General features: G+C 49.1%; 1 protein-coding gene across 1 annotated transcript in view; it reads left to right on the forward strand.

Annotated features, from left to right (window-relative positions):
- Positions 1–618: 618 nt before the first annotated feature.
- Sur-8 (leucine-rich repeat protein shoc-2) overlaps positions 619–16,990 on the forward strand; it is a 189,821-nt gene continuing 173,449 nt past the window's right edge. The window contains exon 1 of the mRNA XM_075673278.1: positions 619–714. The gene's annotated coding sequence lies outside the window, so the exon portion shown is untranslated. The remainder of the gene's footprint in view (positions 715–16,990) is intronic.

Below are 16,990 nucleotides of genomic sequence, written 5' to 3' on the forward strand. Positions count from 1 at the left end.
TGTTTTTCTTTTTTTTCTGCTAGCGCCGCAATGTCAACGTTCGTGTACATTATGCGGGGATCGGATTATTGGTAGCAGTAATTTTCGTAGATTTTGCAAAAAACACTTGATTCATTTCATCGCGAACTTATCCCGTTGTTTGGCACCAATGGAAGGCCTTAACATTATTTCAGAGTTATTTAAAAGACCGCCTACGAATTGTTTACGTTAGTGAAGCGCAGTCTGATATCGAAAATATTGATTATAAACTAAACGAAAATAAGCCGGAATGGTAGTAAACAGTTTATCCTCTGGCGAATTCCCACTTCGGTGTATTATTCACTCCCATTCCTGGCGGGTGTTTTTAGGATGTATAAGTAAGCTATAATTTTACCACAGCTGAGCAAAGGGAGGGGGGGGGCAGTGAGGGATATTCGATTTGTAGACCCTTTGTTCACAACAGGTCCGTCGCATGATCGTTTTCTGTTTGGCGGTTGGTAGTTACAATGGATGTCCGGCTTTTTTTTTTTCTTGCAGGAAAAAAATCACCGACGATTACGATGGAATGGAAAAACTTTCTCTATATCTCAGAGAGATTGGCGGTGGGCCGGTGTCTTCATGTTTTGAGTCCTGGCCGCTTCACAAGGTCGGCGCCCCTATTCCAGGGCACCGCTGAGTCTTGCTGCCTCGCAGGCGTGCTGCACAATTGCCCGTTGGGCCGCGAGCTCGCTGCTGGTGAGCAGACCCTCCCATTGTTCCGCACTTGGGTTATTTACTTTATGGAATGCGAAATTACGCTTGCATTCCCACGTGATGTGGTATAACGTGGGGGTTGTTCCGCACCACGGACATGTATCCCTGTACTGGGTAGGGAACATTTTGTGTAATGTGTGCAGGTTGAAGAACGTACCTGCTTGCAATCTTCGCCAGCTTACTGCCTCATGTTGTGTGAGCGATGTGTGGGGTGGGGGGTATTTAAGTCTCCTTCCTCTTGTTGCGTTTCGCCTGCGACACGTGGTTTTGCCGGCGCGACTGCGGCGGGGCGGCAGACATTTTGGCCCGATCGTCGTCGCCGCAACGCTCATCGGCAGGTGTTTCCAGGCGCGACTGCGGCGATGCGACCGCAAAGGATCACCCTCGCATTCCAGTCATTGTGCCAGAACCAGGCGCTGCGAAAGCAGGGATCATCCTCTCATTACAGTCATTGTGCCCGACCGGCAGCGCTACAACAGGGTGCTACGAGATCGTGCTCGACATGGTGCTACGGCATCGCTACAACAGGGTGCTACGAGATCGTGCTCGACATGGTGCTACGGCAGCGCTACGACAGTGTGCGTCACCATTAGCCCATTGTACATTCACGTGCTCGTCTTTTGAGGGGTTCCTTCTTGCCCTCAACTGCGAGAGTATAAAAACAGCTGCCCCGGACGCCAAAAGGAGGGCTCCGATTTCTTCTGTTGAGTGAAGTGCTCTCCCGTCTCTCTACTTCGGTCAAACCTGACCGCCAACTCTTTGCGATGTTAAAATAAACAAGTTGTTTCGTTGTTACCAGTCGACTCATGCTTTGCCGGGACCTTCGGATGCTTCCAGTTGTACCCCAGGCCGCCAGGCCAACGCTACCCTTGGGGCTTGCGACCCAGGTACAACCACGGGCGTCAGCGCCGAGTTCCCAACAGATCGTACCAGCGGTGCGATCCAAACATCTGGTTGGCAGCGGTGAGATCGCCTCCGACTTCAAACAACTGTCTGCCAGCGGCGAGATCGCGACAACGGAGGCCAGCAGCGAAGAGATGCAGTTGACTGTATGCTGAGCAGCTCAACGACGATCCGGGAGCAGTGCAACGAGCCCTGTGTGACGACTGGTTGCCTGCAGCGGAACGACTGCGCGGAACTCTTGACTGCGAGGTTTGGTGAGTGCGGGACTTTCTTCTTCTGAGCTTTGCCAGGCTTTTGTTAGTGTCAGAAACAGAGCTGGTAATTGTGGTTGTCGTTGCTGCCGGGTTAGTTTGCGGCAAGACAATAGTAAGCAGTAGAGAAAGCAGCATTCAGAGCAGCCATGGATTTGAAGTCGTTGCGCAAACCGAAATTGTTGGAGCTTGCAAGAGAGTTGGGTCTGGATGTCTCAGACAAACTAAGAAAACCTGAACTGCTAAAGGCTATTCTTGAGTTAGAGGCTGAGGATGACGAGCTGTCGGAATGCCTTGAGACCATTGAAGAGAGGGAGACTGCAAAAAGACAGGAGCGCGAACTTAAAGAGCAAAAAGAAAAAGAAGAGCGCGAACTTAAAGAACAGAAAGAAAAACAAGAGCGTGACCGTCAACACGCTTTGGAAATGAAGCGTCTTGAGGTAGAGATGGAACGCGCTCGTAATGGAAGTCAGGCACACGGTGCAGGAGAACGCGTATTGTTCAAAATGACTGACCTGATGCGGCCGTTTAAGCTTGGAGAGGACATTGGTTTGTTCCTGGTTAACTTTGAGCGAACGTGCGAGAAGCAGGGGTTCTCTCGGGAAACGTGGCCACAGCGCTTGCTCACTTTGTTACCCGGCGAGGCGGCCGATGTAGTCGCTCGCTTGGATAGAGAGGAAGCAGAGGATTTCGACAAAGTAAAATCGAGTCTGCTAAAAAAGTACCGGCTGTCTGCGGAGGCGTTCCGTCGGAAGTTTCGGGAAAATGAGAAAGGCAGAAGTGAGTCATATACAGAGTTTGCGTATAGGCTTATGTCGAACATGCAGGAGTGGCTCAAAGAAGAGAAAGCGTTTGGTGACCACGATAAAGTTCTGCAGTGTTTCGGGCTAGAACAGTTTTATAGTCGGTTACCGGAGAACGTGCGATACTGGGTCTTGGATAGGCCAGACGTTTGTACGGTGGCTAAAGCCGCTGAGCTAGCCGAGGAGTTTGTGACGCGTCGGGCTCGCGGAGCTAAGGACGGTCAAAAGGGTGAATTTGGCTCGAAGTTTGAGAGGCCGAAGTTCACACCCATGAGAGCAAAGGGGAACACGCGTAGTGCGGATGCGAGTGGAAGCAGTGCGACCGAACCTAAGGAGACGGCAGCAGCCGAAGCCGAACGCAGAAAGTGGTTCGAGATGAGGCAAGCGCGCGTTTGTTATACGTGCCAGAAGCCGGGTCACTTTTCGGCGCAGTGTCCGGAAACAACACCAAAAGTTGTGTTTTTTTCAATAGGCAGCACTGACGAGAACATGAAGCTTCTCGAGCCTTACATGCGAGACCTCCTCGTGAACGGGAAAGAGTGCCGAGTGCTTCGCGATTCCGCAGCTACGATGGATGTAGTTCACCCGTCTTACGTAGAACCCCATATGTTCACGGGCGAGTGCGCATGGATCAAGCAAGCCGTGGAAGCTCATAGCGTGTGTCTGCCGGTAGCAAAAGTGCTTATTGAAGGACCTTTCGGAGCGCTTGAGACGGAGGCGGCAGTGTCATCTATGCTGCCACCCCAGTACCCGTACCTATTTTCAAACAGGTCCGATCACCTCCTGCGCGAGAAGGGGCTTTTGTTTGGTGAAGCTAGTGTTCTGGCCTTAACCAGATCGAAGGTTCGGGAGCTCGCTGCAAAGGCGGTAGTTGCGGGGCCGACGTTATCAAACAACGAAAAAGGGTCAGAGGCGCAGCAAGCTGATATTCAGAGCACGCCCGAACAGAATAAAATTGAGTCTGTAGCGTTGAAGGCGCCAGATACTGGAGAGGAAAATCCCGATTCGGGAAAGTTAGAAGAGCTATCTACTGATTTGCTCATCGCGCCTACGTCAGACGGACTTGATAGGTTGCTAAAAGTCAGCCGGTCGGCTTTGATAGCCGAGCAAAAAAAGGATGGCAGCCTGGAAAACGTGCGCTGCAATGTCAAAGAAGGTATCGCCAGGAAAACTGCGCGTTTTGTGGAAAGAGGTGGAGTCCTGTACCGGAAGTATCTAGACCGCAGAGGAGTGGAGTTCGATCAGCTGATCGTTCCTCAATGCTATCGTCAGGATCTGTTGCGCTTGTCGCATGGGGGTTCGTGGTCCGGACACCTAGGAGTTAAGAAAACTAAGGACCGTCTCTTGCAAGAGTACTATTGGCCAGGGTGTTTTCGGGACGCAGACCATTTCGTGAGGACATGTGACACTTGTCAGCGGGTGGGCAAACCAGGGGACAAATCGAGGGCGCCGTTGAAATTGGTACCTATCATTACGGAGCCTTTTAGACGGCTCGTTATTGATACTGTGGGACCTCTGCCGGTAACAGCCACGGGGTACAGACACATTTTGACTGTGATCTGCCCAGCGACAAAGTTCCCTGAAGCAGTGCCGCTTAAAGAACTCAGCTCAGTTGAGATAGTTAATGCACTACTGTCCATATTTGCGCGAGTTGGTTTTCCTGCGGAAATCCAATCAGATCAGGGCACAGTGTTTACTAGCGCTTTGACGACAACTTTTCTCGAAAGGTGTGGGGTAAAGCTGTTACACAGCTCAGTGTACCACCCACAGTCGAATTCCGTTGAGAAGCTCCACTCCGTCATGAAGCGCGTGTTGAGAGCGTTGTGTTTTGAACATCGAACTGACTGGGAGCTGTGTCTGCCTGGGGTGATGTTTGCTTTAAGGACCGCGCCGCATGCGGCTACGGGGTTTTCGCCAGCTGAACTGGTGTACGGTCGCTCGCTTCGATCTCCGCTTCGCATGCTTCGAGAATCGTGGGAAGGTAGGGGCGACGACCCAGTCGTGGTGGAGTACGTGCTTAAGCTCCTCGAACGCTTAAGAAGGGCACAGGAGTTGTCAGGTGAAGCAATGACAAAGGCCCAGCAGAGGGCCAAGGTTTATTATGATCGGACAGCCAGGGCCCGTCGTTTTGAGGTTGGCGATGAGGTCATGATATTGCGCACATCGCTAAACAACAAACTAGACGTGCAGTGGGAGGGCCCAGCACGAATTGTTCAGAAACTGTCGGACGTTAACTACGTGGTAAGTCTGCCAGGAAAGCGGAAAGCACAGCAAGTTTACCACTGTAATCTGCTCAAACCTTATAGACAAAGGGAAGCAGTGGTGTGCATGATGGTAAACGTTCCTGAAGAGCTTCCGGTCGAGCTTCCGGGACTAGGCTCAGTGACGAACAGGGAAGACACCGGTCAAGTCATTAGTGACCTTATCAGTAAAGCACCGCTGTCGCCCGAGCAGAAAACCGAACTACACCAGCTATTACAAGAGTTTCAAGGTCTGTTCTCTGAGAGGCCTGGTAGGACTTCTGTACTTACTCATGATATAGAACTTACCTCCCCAGAGCCAGTACGATCCAAGGCGTATCGGGTGTCACCCCGCCAGAGCGATATTATAGAGGCTGAGGTAAAGAAAATGCTACAGCTCGGTGTTATTGAGGCAGGTGAGAGTGATTATACCTCCCCTTTGATTTTAGTTGAGGTACCGGGCAAGGAACCTCGTCCTTGCGTCGACTACCGCAGGCTTAATTCCATCACTAAGGATCAAATTTATCCGATCCCTAACATCGAGGAGCGCCTTGAGAAAGTTAGTAGCGCTCAGTTTATTTCCACCCTAGATCTTGTCAGGGGTTATTGGCAGGTTCCACTTACAGAAGAGGCTAGTAGGTATGCGGCGTTCATTTCACCAATGGGAACATTCCGTCCTAAAGTGTTGAGTTTTGGTTTGAAGAACGCGCCATACTGTTTTTCAAGCCTCATGGATAAAGTGTTGCGGGGACAGCAAGAATTCGCTTTACCGTATCTAGACGACGTAGCGATATTCTCCGCATCCTGGTCTGAGCATATGGCACACTTGCGGGCAGTGCTAACCCGCCTGCGCGAAGCGGGCTTGACAGTAAAGGCTCCTAAGTGCCAGTTAGCACAGGCCGAGGTTGTCTACCTCGGTCACGTGATTGGTCAGGGTCGTCGCCGCCCCTCTGAGATAAAAGTGGCCGCTGTGCGAGACTTTCCGCAACCGCGCACGAAGACCGATATTCGGTCGTTCTTAGGTGTCGCCGGCTACTATCAGAGGTACATTCCCAGGTACTCTGATATCGCGGCTCCCCTGACGGATGCTCTAAGAAAGACAGAGCCTCAAACAGTCGTCTGGGACGAGACAAAGGAAAGAGCTTTTAGCGCCCTAAAGAGTGCCCTAACAAGCCAGCCTGTGCTACGATCGCCAGACTATACAAAAGGGTTCATTGTTCAGTGCGATGCTAGTGAGCGAGGCATGGGCGTTGTACTGTGCCAACGGGAAAATGGAGAAGTAGAACACCCCGTCCTGTATGCTAGTCGTAAGCTGACCAGTCGTGAGCAGGCGTATAGCGCCACCGAGAAAGAGTGTGCGTGTCTCGTGTGGGCCGTTCAGAAATTGTCATGCTATCTAGCCGGCTCGAGGTTTATCATTGAGACGGATCACTGCCCTCTCCAATGGCTGCAGACCATCTCTCCCAAAAATGGCCGCCTCCTGCGCTGGAGCCTCGCTTTACAACAATATTCCTTTGAGGTGCGTTACAAAAAGGGGAGTCTCAACGGTAACGCCGATGGCTTAAGTCGAAACCCCTAACGTAGGAATCAGCCTCAAAATTGTTTGTTACTGATGTTTTTCTTCCTGAGGCAGGATTTTTTTTTAACATATTGCTTTTGTTTAGTGTTTCAAAGTGATGATATGCTTTCTAGTGCAATTTTTCAATTTGTGGACGCGTTCTGAGTGATGCTAGACTACTGTAAGGAACTAGGCAGTGGTATAAAAAGGGGGAAGAGCCTGGCAGGGCTTAGTGAGGGTTGTGCCGTGCTTGCTGACTGAGCGGTTGAGTTTCAGCGTAGTTCTAACGCTTGCCGGGAACGAGAACAAAAATGTGAACTCTCCCGAAGTCACTTTGCAGTGTCCCGTGCGAACCTGAACTAGAGAACGAGGCCTTCTCTGTGCGCTGCGCTCAAGAAACGTCGAGGGACGCCCGACTTCGGTTATGAGCATCATCGAGCGACATCCCTCCGGACAGCGGATGCAGTCCCCTGTCCATCGGGATCTCCTTCCCCCGGCGGGGCGGTCTGTTGCGTTTCGCCTGCGACACGTGGTTTTGCCGGCGCGACTGCGGCGGGGCGGCAGACATTTTGGCCCGATCGTCGTCGCCGCAACGCTCATCGGCAGGTGTTTCCAGGCGCGACTGCGGCGATGCGACCGCAAAGGATCACCCTCGCATTCCAGTCATTGTGCCAGAACCAGGCGCTGCGAAAGCAGGGATCATCCTCTCATTACAGTCATTGTGCCCGACCGGCAGCGCTACAACAGGGTGCTACGAGATCGTGCTCGACATGGTGCTACGGCATCGCTACAACAGGGTGCTACGAGATCGTGCTCGACATGGTGCTACGGCAGCGCTACGACAGTGTGCGTCACCATTAGCCCATTGTACATTCACGTGCTCGTCTTTTGAGGGGTTCCTTCTTGCCCTCAACTGCGAGAGTATAAAAACAGCTGCCCCGGACGCCAAAAGGAGGGCTCCGATTTCTTCTGTTGAGTGAAGTGCTCTCCCGTCTCTCTACTTCGGTCAAACCTGACCGCCAACTCTTTGCGATGTTAAAATAAACAAGTTGTTTCGTTGTTACCAGTCGACTCATGCTTTGCCGGGACCTTCGGATGCTTCCAGTTGTACCCCAGGCCGCCAGGCCAACGCTACCCTTGGGGCTTGCGACCCAGGTACAACCACGGGCGTCAGCGCCGAGTTCCCAACAGATCGTACCAGCGGTGCGATCCAAACACTCTGTAGCGGTTAAGTATTTCTGCATACGTCGGCTCCACCGTTAAGGGGGCCTCTAGGGTTTCCGACTGCCCTGCTCGGTGCGTGAGTTCGCGAACTAGGCGGTCCACCCTTGAGTTGCCCTCTATCCCGGTGTGTGCCGGTATCCAGAAGATCCTATGTTTTATCTTTTTGTTAGGAGGCTCTGTTTTGAGGAGGATTCTCAGTGCTTCCTTACTAACTCTGCCTTGTGTGTAGTTCCTGCATGTTGCTTTGGAGTCCGTTAGAATTATCAGAGATTTGTTCCTGCGGTAAACTTCAGCCGGCGCTAGAGCTACGGCGACTTCCTCCCCCTCCGTTACCGTGCAGTTTCTCAGGGTCGCGCAGCTAATTGGTTCTCCCGTGTGGTTTACCACTGCTGCCGCGACTCTAAACATTCTATAGTGTTGCGGTCCCATGGGTATACGGCCGCGTCTGGGTATACTGTGTTTTCTAGTGCGGCTAGGTTTCGTTCCACGAAATCTGCTCGTGCCTGCCTTCTGGCGGCATGGAGATTCGGGTCCATGTTTCTCGGTAGGGGGCTAACCTCCAGTGTCTGGCGAACGCTGTCTGGGATGCTAGCAGCCCGATCCTCTATTCCGTCTGTGTTATGCCCTATTCTTTTCAGGAGCTTGCGGCCGGTGGCAGTCTGCTGGAGCCTGGCGATCTGTGCAACGAGCTGCGCTTCCGCGAGTTCTTCGAAGGTGTTGCTTAGGCCCATCTGTAACAGTTTATCGTTGGGCGTGTTTCTAGGCAGATGTAGCGCCGTCTTATACGCTTTCCTTAGTAGCGTTTCCGTCTGTTCTTTTTCGTGCTTTATCATGTTGTCGTACGGGAGCGAGTACGTGACTCTGCTGACCACTAGGCTTCTGACCAGCTTGATTGTGTCTTCTTCTCTCATTCCGCTTCTTCTTTGAGACACCCTCGTTATCATTCGGCTTACTTGTTCTGTCGATTTTTTTAGTAAGCTGATTGTGTGGCTGCATTTCTTGCTTCCTTGAATCCACATGCCTAGGACGCGTATCATGCTCCTTTCAGGTATGTTTTGTCCCTCTAGTTTTACTATTAGTTCTTCCTTGGTGGGGTTTCTTCCCACTCTCAGGATTTCTGATTTTTCGGTGGAGCACGCTTTGTTTCCATATATGGTATCGATGGCGTCATCGGTGAACAGACAACACACACTTCTCTGGCGCATCTCGTAGCCATCGTCTCCGCAGAGCCAGTCTTGCGCGGCACTGCGCTTTTCTTCTCACGCTTTCGCCATACCCTCCTCCTCCGCTTTCCTCCTCGCGCTCTCTTGGCTGTCGCCGTCTTTAATCTTTCGCTGCGCTCCGCGTTAGCTGTAATCCTTCGCTGTGCTCGTACGCTTGGTTACGCTGAGGACGCCGATGCCGTAACGTGGCATTTCGTCACTTTGGATGAAGAAGAAGAAAATTTATTAAAGAATGGTCCGGGCAGTTTTATTGTGGAGATTTTTTATTTGTGCAGAGTGCCAGGTCGAATTTCTAACGTACGCACAAGAGTGAGAAGGCTCCGTCAAATGTTGCAAAACTAGCCAATGAGAGCAGATAAGCCGTAACATACGTAAACATTCGAGAAATGAGAAATGCAGATGTTTGAAGGACATCAAATGCCCAGCACACTTAATTTCCTTTTCTTTATTGCCTTTATTGCACCGCACAACAAACCAACGCACCCAGAGATCATCAGCGAATTCTGTATTGCATTACACGCAATCGATCGACACGTGTGCTGGCGCACCGGAAGTCGCACTAAATGAGAACGAAACCGAACTTCTGGAAAAAGAAGTTGATACGCACATGACTTGATGTACAGGGTACCTTATCTTTAAGCATTATGGAATTATTTAAATATCGCATATTCTTGTCCTTGAGATAGGTTTTTCGAAAGGGTGGGCATTACTAGCACAAGAAATCCAAGCACATATTCAACTAATTAACAAAAATTATCTGATCAACTTTCCTAATTGATTACTTCACGGCACATATTGCGATGTGCGAACTGTAACCGGTGAGCGTTTGCAAGACGTATCCACTTGAAATGAACTTCCAGGATGACACCAGTTTGGAGTTATTTCGCAAAGTGTGGAAGGCATTACATGGACAACTTACTTGTGTGCTTCAATGCATAAAAGAGCGTTTTGTTGAAAAAGCAAGCGGTATTGCATTTTTACGGCAAGTTTGACGGCGCATATCTCCAAACTGGAGTCCTTCTGGAAAATCATACCAAGTGGATACGCCTTGCAAACTGACCGGCTGCAATTCGTAAATCGCAATATGTGCCGTGAAGTAATTAAGTAAGATAATTAGTGAATTTTTGTCAATTATGTGTTTTGATTCTTTATGCAAGTAACGCCCGCCATTCTAAAGAATGCAGCTCAAGGAGTATAATTATGTCATCTCCAACCAGGCTACCTTTAAACGTTCCATAAAACTTAAAAATTATCACCCCGTATGCAGGGTGTCCCAGATAACTTTAGCCAGAGTTTAAAAATGTGCAAATACCACGTAGCTGGACAGAACCAAAGTGGTGTTGTTCGCCATCGCTCGGAGATACTGGAATTATTTTTCCTTCCGCCTACTTGCATAATTAGTCTTAATTAATCAATCAACCTCTCAAATATTATAATTTGATGAAAAGTGTGAATGAGAAAATTGTACAGCAACATTAAAAACTCGCGATACAGCTTTCTGTAGCTCAATACGCGCTACATAAACGTGTTTTTCCGAGCGTGAAAGAAGCCCGCGGATGCACGCGAAGTGCCAGTCGCGCGGCAATTTCGCGCGCATTCGCGGGCTTCTTTCACGCTTTCACGTGAAGGCCTAGTGGCCGAACCAGGCAGACAACTTGGGTCACTGGGTCGGCGTAGGAGGCTTGATAGATAGATTGATAGATAGATAGATAGATAGATAGATAGATAGATAGATAGATAGATAGATAGATAGATAGATAGATAGATAGATAGATAGATAGATAGATAGATAGATAGATAGATAGATAGATAGATAAAAACAACTCTGCAAACAGCGCAGGCTTATTCAATAAATCAGATATGGCAAAGAACGCGAAGAGGCCAAATAAAAATGTGGGGGGAACACTAAGTGTGGGGTACACACATGAGCACGCCCGTTTCTCTGCTGCCGAAGGTAAGCGACGAAGTGCTGCCTCAAATCCCCATTACTTTGACAGATCGCGGCAAAAATAAAACAAAGCCGGGCTCGAGTTGCGCCCTCACGCGACGAGTATTGGGCCCGCGACGACGACCGAGCAAAGCGGGGCGCTTGGCGCGGTCATCGGGTCACAGCGGCTGGGCCCGGGATTCTCCCGATGGGGAGAGAGAAGGAGGGAAAGCGAGGGGGAGCCCGGGACTTTCCCCGCTGATGCAAAAGGGGAAGGCGATACGGAGAGGGGGTTGTCTCCTCCTCGCGCGGGTTTTCCCGGGCAGTGCTCCTCCCGACTACTAGGGCCGCGCGCCGCGCGCCTTTCGTATGACCACGTGATCGGCGGCCGACGCCGGGCGGACGCATGCCGGTTCTGTTACTGATGGGTTGTCATCATCAGCAACCACTTTTCAAGGTGCACTAAAGAGAAACGTTGACACTGCTAAGCGCGAAGGATCATAAGACTGATAGGATCTATATTTACTAGCAAAGAACAGTACAACTCCAACAGGCAACAAAGCGAAGGAAAGCATAGGAAAAAAATTAAGTTTCCTTCAAAATGTAAAGTTAATTGTGAAATGGGTGATCAATGTCGAAGAGCTTCGCATTGCTAATTAAACAAATAGGGAATTAGATTGGAAGAAACGACTGGTGGCCGAACCCACAATTTTCGCGTGACGCAACACTGCGTATTGACTTCATATGGTATGTTACTGAATCTATTGAACTTCATTGTATGGCTACTAGAGGATTATTCTGATTCAGCTGGTTTTCTTCGGTCGATGGGCTTGAAGCGAGGTTAGCAGAAAGAAGACAGAAGGTAGACACGCTACGGGTGACGCGGTACTAATTAACCCTCTGCTGCATGAAGAAAGATGGCGCACCCAAACTGTGTATACTACTGTTCTAACGTCGCGTATCCAAAGATAAAGATATAAATATTCTGTTTGTTGGTGTCAAAACCTCATTTCACAAAATACAAAATCTCCACCACGCTGGACATTCGAGCTCCGAACGCTCCAATGGCTGCAAAGATTCATTTTGCTCCGAAAAGGTGAGGTTCGTGCCTCCGCACAGCAATCCTCTTTCGAGATCGGCGCTGGCTTTGTGGTGTGCTTTTCCTACACGTATCGCTCTCACTGCCTCCGTGCTACAGTCAGTGAGGCTATCATTAGAGATATTGCTCTGTTTGTCCTGACAAAGACAGGTTCGAGGTATTCGCAAGCACGCAAAATTTAATTATCAAGTTTTACGTGCCAAAATCCCAATATCATATGAGACACGCCAAAGTGTGCGACGGTATATGTCGGTGTTCCAATTATTTTTGCGCTTAAGTGCATAAAACCGACGTTTTGTTAAACGAGGAAGTCGAACCAGTGTGTGTGTGTGTGTGTGTGTGTGTGTGTGTGTGTGTGTGTGTGTGTGTGTGTGTGTGTGTGTGTGTGTGTGTGTGTGTGTGTGTGTGTGTGTGTGTGTGTGTGTGTGTGTGTGTGTGTGCAAGTATAAAAAGTAATCGCCATAACTTTTGCCCGTGATCGCATGTAGCGAAAGTTTCTTTCATATATGTTCCTTTGTCCAATAATAAAAAAGAAGACCAAGTCATGCTTCGCACCTGCAAGCAGCGCCTAAGGAGCAGTCCAACCCATGACATTGTAGGCTGTCGGGTCCCGGCCCCGCCGTGTTGAAAGGGGTGTTTCCCAAACTCCTCGGGACGCGACAGGGGAAACCGGGAAGCAGCGAGGAGGAGGCAAATGGGGAGGGGGGGAATCCCCGGGACTCCCAGGAGTCGAGAGGAAACCAGGCACGCGCGGGTTTCGCCTCGGAGATGGGAGAGCGTGCCAAACGGCGGAGTCGCTCCGCTCTTAATATTTTCCTTCCTCCTCCTCCTCCTCCTCCTCCTCCTCTCCCGAGGTTCCGCGTGTTACGCTACGCGGCTAGAGCTGACAATGTGGAGCGAGTGCCGACGCTGACGCGGCGGCCCGGTGGGAAGCGCTGTGGCCTCGAGTTCAGCGAAACGCGGCCGAGATCGAGGTCCCGGTGTTGGCCCCCGAGTCCAAGCTGCCGGCCGCGGTGGCGTTGTCCTTGAAGCTGTTGACTTTGGTTGCACGCGTGACTTAATGTGACACACACGCATCGCCGTGTCTTTACGCTTCTGGGTACAAAATCATCGGCTCGCAATGGCTGCTTCACCGGTAGCTAACCGTTGCGTTATCCTGCAAGTCACTCATCGCTGCATACAAGTGCCATTATTCCGCGTCAACTAGAGTTTGCGCTTCAGCAGAAAGTACATACACGTACGTTAGGAATCAAATACGCCTTGCATGAATCGTATCTCTGTGCGTAGAATTTATTGCAACAAGTGCGTTGGATGCGCCATGAGTTTTCTATAAAATCATTTTTAACACGCTTTGCGGCGAACCCTTTCTATAGGAAAAAAGAAAATAAAATGTAGCCAAAATGAGACTGCAACGACGAGGACTTGTTTGCATCGCGTTTCTCTTTCTTTCCTCCTTTCTTTCTTTCTTTCTTTCTTTCTTTCTTTCTTTCACAATTTACCCAGACGGAACGCGACACCTCGTAAATATTCACACAAATATTTTCTTTTTGCTAGAAAGACAGGCACGAGCATCGAAGTTATCTGCCTCGAGGGGCTTTATGATTTTCGCTATAGCCAAGTGGGCGCGAGTGCGTGTTTGCACGGCAGGGTGGCGTTACATATTGCAATGCATCTTTCCGCAATGCGTCCGCAGCCGGCGCATCTGGTGACCAATCTGTTTTATGTGTTACCTTCGCAGTGCGCAGTGGTCTGCGGCCGTGTCCACGCAGCTTACGCAGACCAGGGTTCACATCCGTTCCAAAGCTGAAGTGCGATGTTTGCTTAGAACGGGAGATCAACTTTGCGCTGGGATGCGGTGGAAATGTAACGCACGTGCACATGCACGTGGTAAGGCTCGCACACGACAAAACACGGAACATTCACGTAGAGTGAACGAGGAATACTTGAAGGAGTCGCAAGATCGCATTTGCAAAGGGGGAACTTGTAATTTCGTCCACATTTTTTTCTAATAAAGAAAGTAAAGGACCGAAAGGAGCGAGAGGGAAACGATTCAAGCAAAAAAGAAAGCATCATGTTTTAACCTTCCCCTTGATATTTTCGGTTAAAAGCTCTCTCCTCTCTGATGCCATGTATACTCGTATACCCTCGAATGTTGGTTCGGAAAGCAGGAGTATACGCGGTGCACCATTATGAAAGTCAACACTAGGTATATCATCATCAGGAGCAGCAGCCTGGCTACGCCCACTGCAGGGCAAAGGCCCCTCCCATACTTCTCCAACTACCCCGGTCGTGTGCTAATTGTGGCCATGTTGTCCTTGTAAACTTCTGAATCTCATCCGCCCACCTAACTTTCTGCCGCCCCCTGCTATGCTTCCCTTCCCTTGGAATTCATTCCGTAACCCTTAATGACCATCGGTTACCTTCCCTCCTCATTACTTGCCCTGACCATGTCCATTTCTTTTTCTGGATGTCAACTAAGATGTCATTAACTCGCCTTTGTTCCCTCACCCAATCTGCCCTTTTCTTATCCCTTAACGTTACACCTATCATTCTTCTTTCCATAGCTCGTTGCGTCGTCCTCAATTTAAGTTCTAACCCTTTTCGTAAGCCTCCAGGTTTCTGCCCCCTATGTGAGTACTGGTAAGACACAGCTATTATATACTTTTCTCTTGAGGGATAATGGCAACCTGCTGTTCATGATCTCAGAATTCCTGCCAAACGCACCCCAGCCCATTCTTATTCTTCTGATTATTTCCGTCTCATGATCCGGATCCGCCGTCACTACGTGCCCTAAGTAGATGTATTCCCTTACGACTTCCAGTGCCTCGCTGCCTATTGTAAATTGATGTTCTCTTCCGAGACTGTTAAGCATTACTTTAGTTTTTTGCACATTAATTTTTAGACCGACTCTTCTGCTTTGCCTCTCCAGGTCAGTGAGCATGCATTGCACTTGGTCCCCTGAGTTACTAAGCAAGACAATATCATCAGCGAATCGCAAGTTACTAAGGTATTCTCCATTAACTTTTATCCCCAATTCTTCCCAATCCAGGTCTCTGAATACCTCCTGTAAACATGCTGTGAATAGCATTGGAAATATCGTATCTCCCTGCCTGACGCCTTTCTTTATTGGGATTTTGTTGCTTGCTTTATGGAGGACTACGGTGGCTGTAGAGCCGCTATAGATAACTTTCAATATTTTTTACATACGGCTCGTCTACACCCTGATTCCGTAATGCCTCCATGACTGCTGAGGTTTCGACAGAATCAAACGCTTTATCGTAATCAATGAAAGCTATATATAAGGGTTGGTTATATTCCGCACATTTCTCTATCACCTGATTGATAGTGTGAATATGATCTATTGTTGAGTAGCCTTTATGGAATCCTGCCTGGTCCTTTGCTTGACAGAAGTCTAAGGTGTTCCTGATTCTACTTGCGATTACCTTAGTAAATAGTTTGTAGACGACGGACAGTAAGCTGATTGGTCTATAATTTTTCAAGTCTTTGGCGTCCCCTTTCTTATGGATTAGGATTATGTTAGCGTTCTTCCAAGATTCCGGTACGCTCGAGGTCATGAGGCATTGCATATACAGGGTGTCCAGTTTCTCTAGAACAATCTGTCCACAATCCTTCAACAAATCTGCTGTTACCTGATCCTCCCCAGCTGCCTTCCCCCTTTGCATATCTCCCAAGGCTTTCTTTACTTCTTCCGGCGTTACCTTTGGGATTTCGAATTCCTCTAGACTATTTTCTCTTCCATTATCGTCGTGGGTGCCACTGGTACTGTATAAATCTCTATAGAACTCCTCAGCCACTTGAACTATCTCATTCATATTAGTGATGATATTGCCGGCTTTGTCTCTTAACCCATACATCTGATTCTTGCCAATTCCTAGTTTTTTCTTCACTGTTTTTAGGCTTTCTCCATTCCTGAGAGCACGTTCAATTCTATTCATATTATACTTCCTTATGTCAGCTGTCTTACGCTTGTTGATTAACTTCGAAAGTTCTGCCAGTTCTATTCTAGCTGTAGGGTTAAAGGCTTTCATACATTGGCGTTTCTTGATCAGATCTTTCGTCTCTTTCGATAGCTTACTGGTTTCCTGTCTAACGGCGTTACCACCGACTTCTATTGCGCAGTCCTTCATGATGCCCATAAGATTGTCGTTCATTGCTTCAACACTAAGGTCCTCTTCCTGAGTTAAAGCCGAATATCTGTTCTGTAGCTTGATCTGGAATTCCTCTATTTTCCCTCTTACCGCTAACTTATTAATCGGCTTCTTATGTACCAGTTTCTTCCGTTCCCTCCTCAGGTCTAGGCTAATTCGAGTTCTTACCATCCTGTGGTCACTGCAGTGCACCTTGCCGAGCACGTCCACATCTTGCATGATGCCAGGGTTACCGCGGAGTATGAGGTCTATTTCATTTCTAGTCTCGCCGTTCGGGCGTCCACTTTCGGCTATCCCGCTTGCGGAAGAAGGTATTCATTATCCTCATATTATTCTGTTCCGCAAACTCTACTAATAACTCTCCCCTGCTATTCCTAGTGCCTATGCCATATTCCCCCACTGCCTTGTCTCCAGCCTGCTTCTTGCCTACCTTGGCATTGAAGTCGCCCATCAGTATAGTGTATTTTGATTTCACTCTAACCATCGCCGATTCCACGTCTTCGACTTCCTGGTGATCATGACTGGATGTAGGGGCGTAGACCTGTACAATCTTCATCTTGTACCTTTTAAGTTTCACAACAAGACCTGCCACCCTCTAGTTAATGCCATAGAGTTCATGTATGTTACCAGCCATATTCTTATTCATCAGGAATCCGACTCCTAGTTCTCTTCTCTCCGCTAAGCCCCGGTAGCACAGGACGTGCCCGCTATTTAGCACTGTATATGCTTCTTTTGGCCTCCTAACTTCACTGAGCCCTATTATATCCCATTTACTGCCCTCTAATTCCTCCGAAAGCACTGCTAGACTCGCCTCACTAGATAACGTTCTAGGGTTAAACGTTGCCAGGTTCATATTCCAAT

The sequence above is a fragment of the Dermacentor variabilis genome, chromosome 10 (assembly GCF_050947875.1).
Source record: "Dermacentor variabilis isolate Ectoservices chromosome 10, ASM5094787v1, whole genome shotgun sequence".
Taxonomy (NCBI): domain Eukaryota; kingdom Metazoa; phylum Arthropoda; class Arachnida; order Ixodida; family Ixodidae; genus Dermacentor; species Dermacentor variabilis.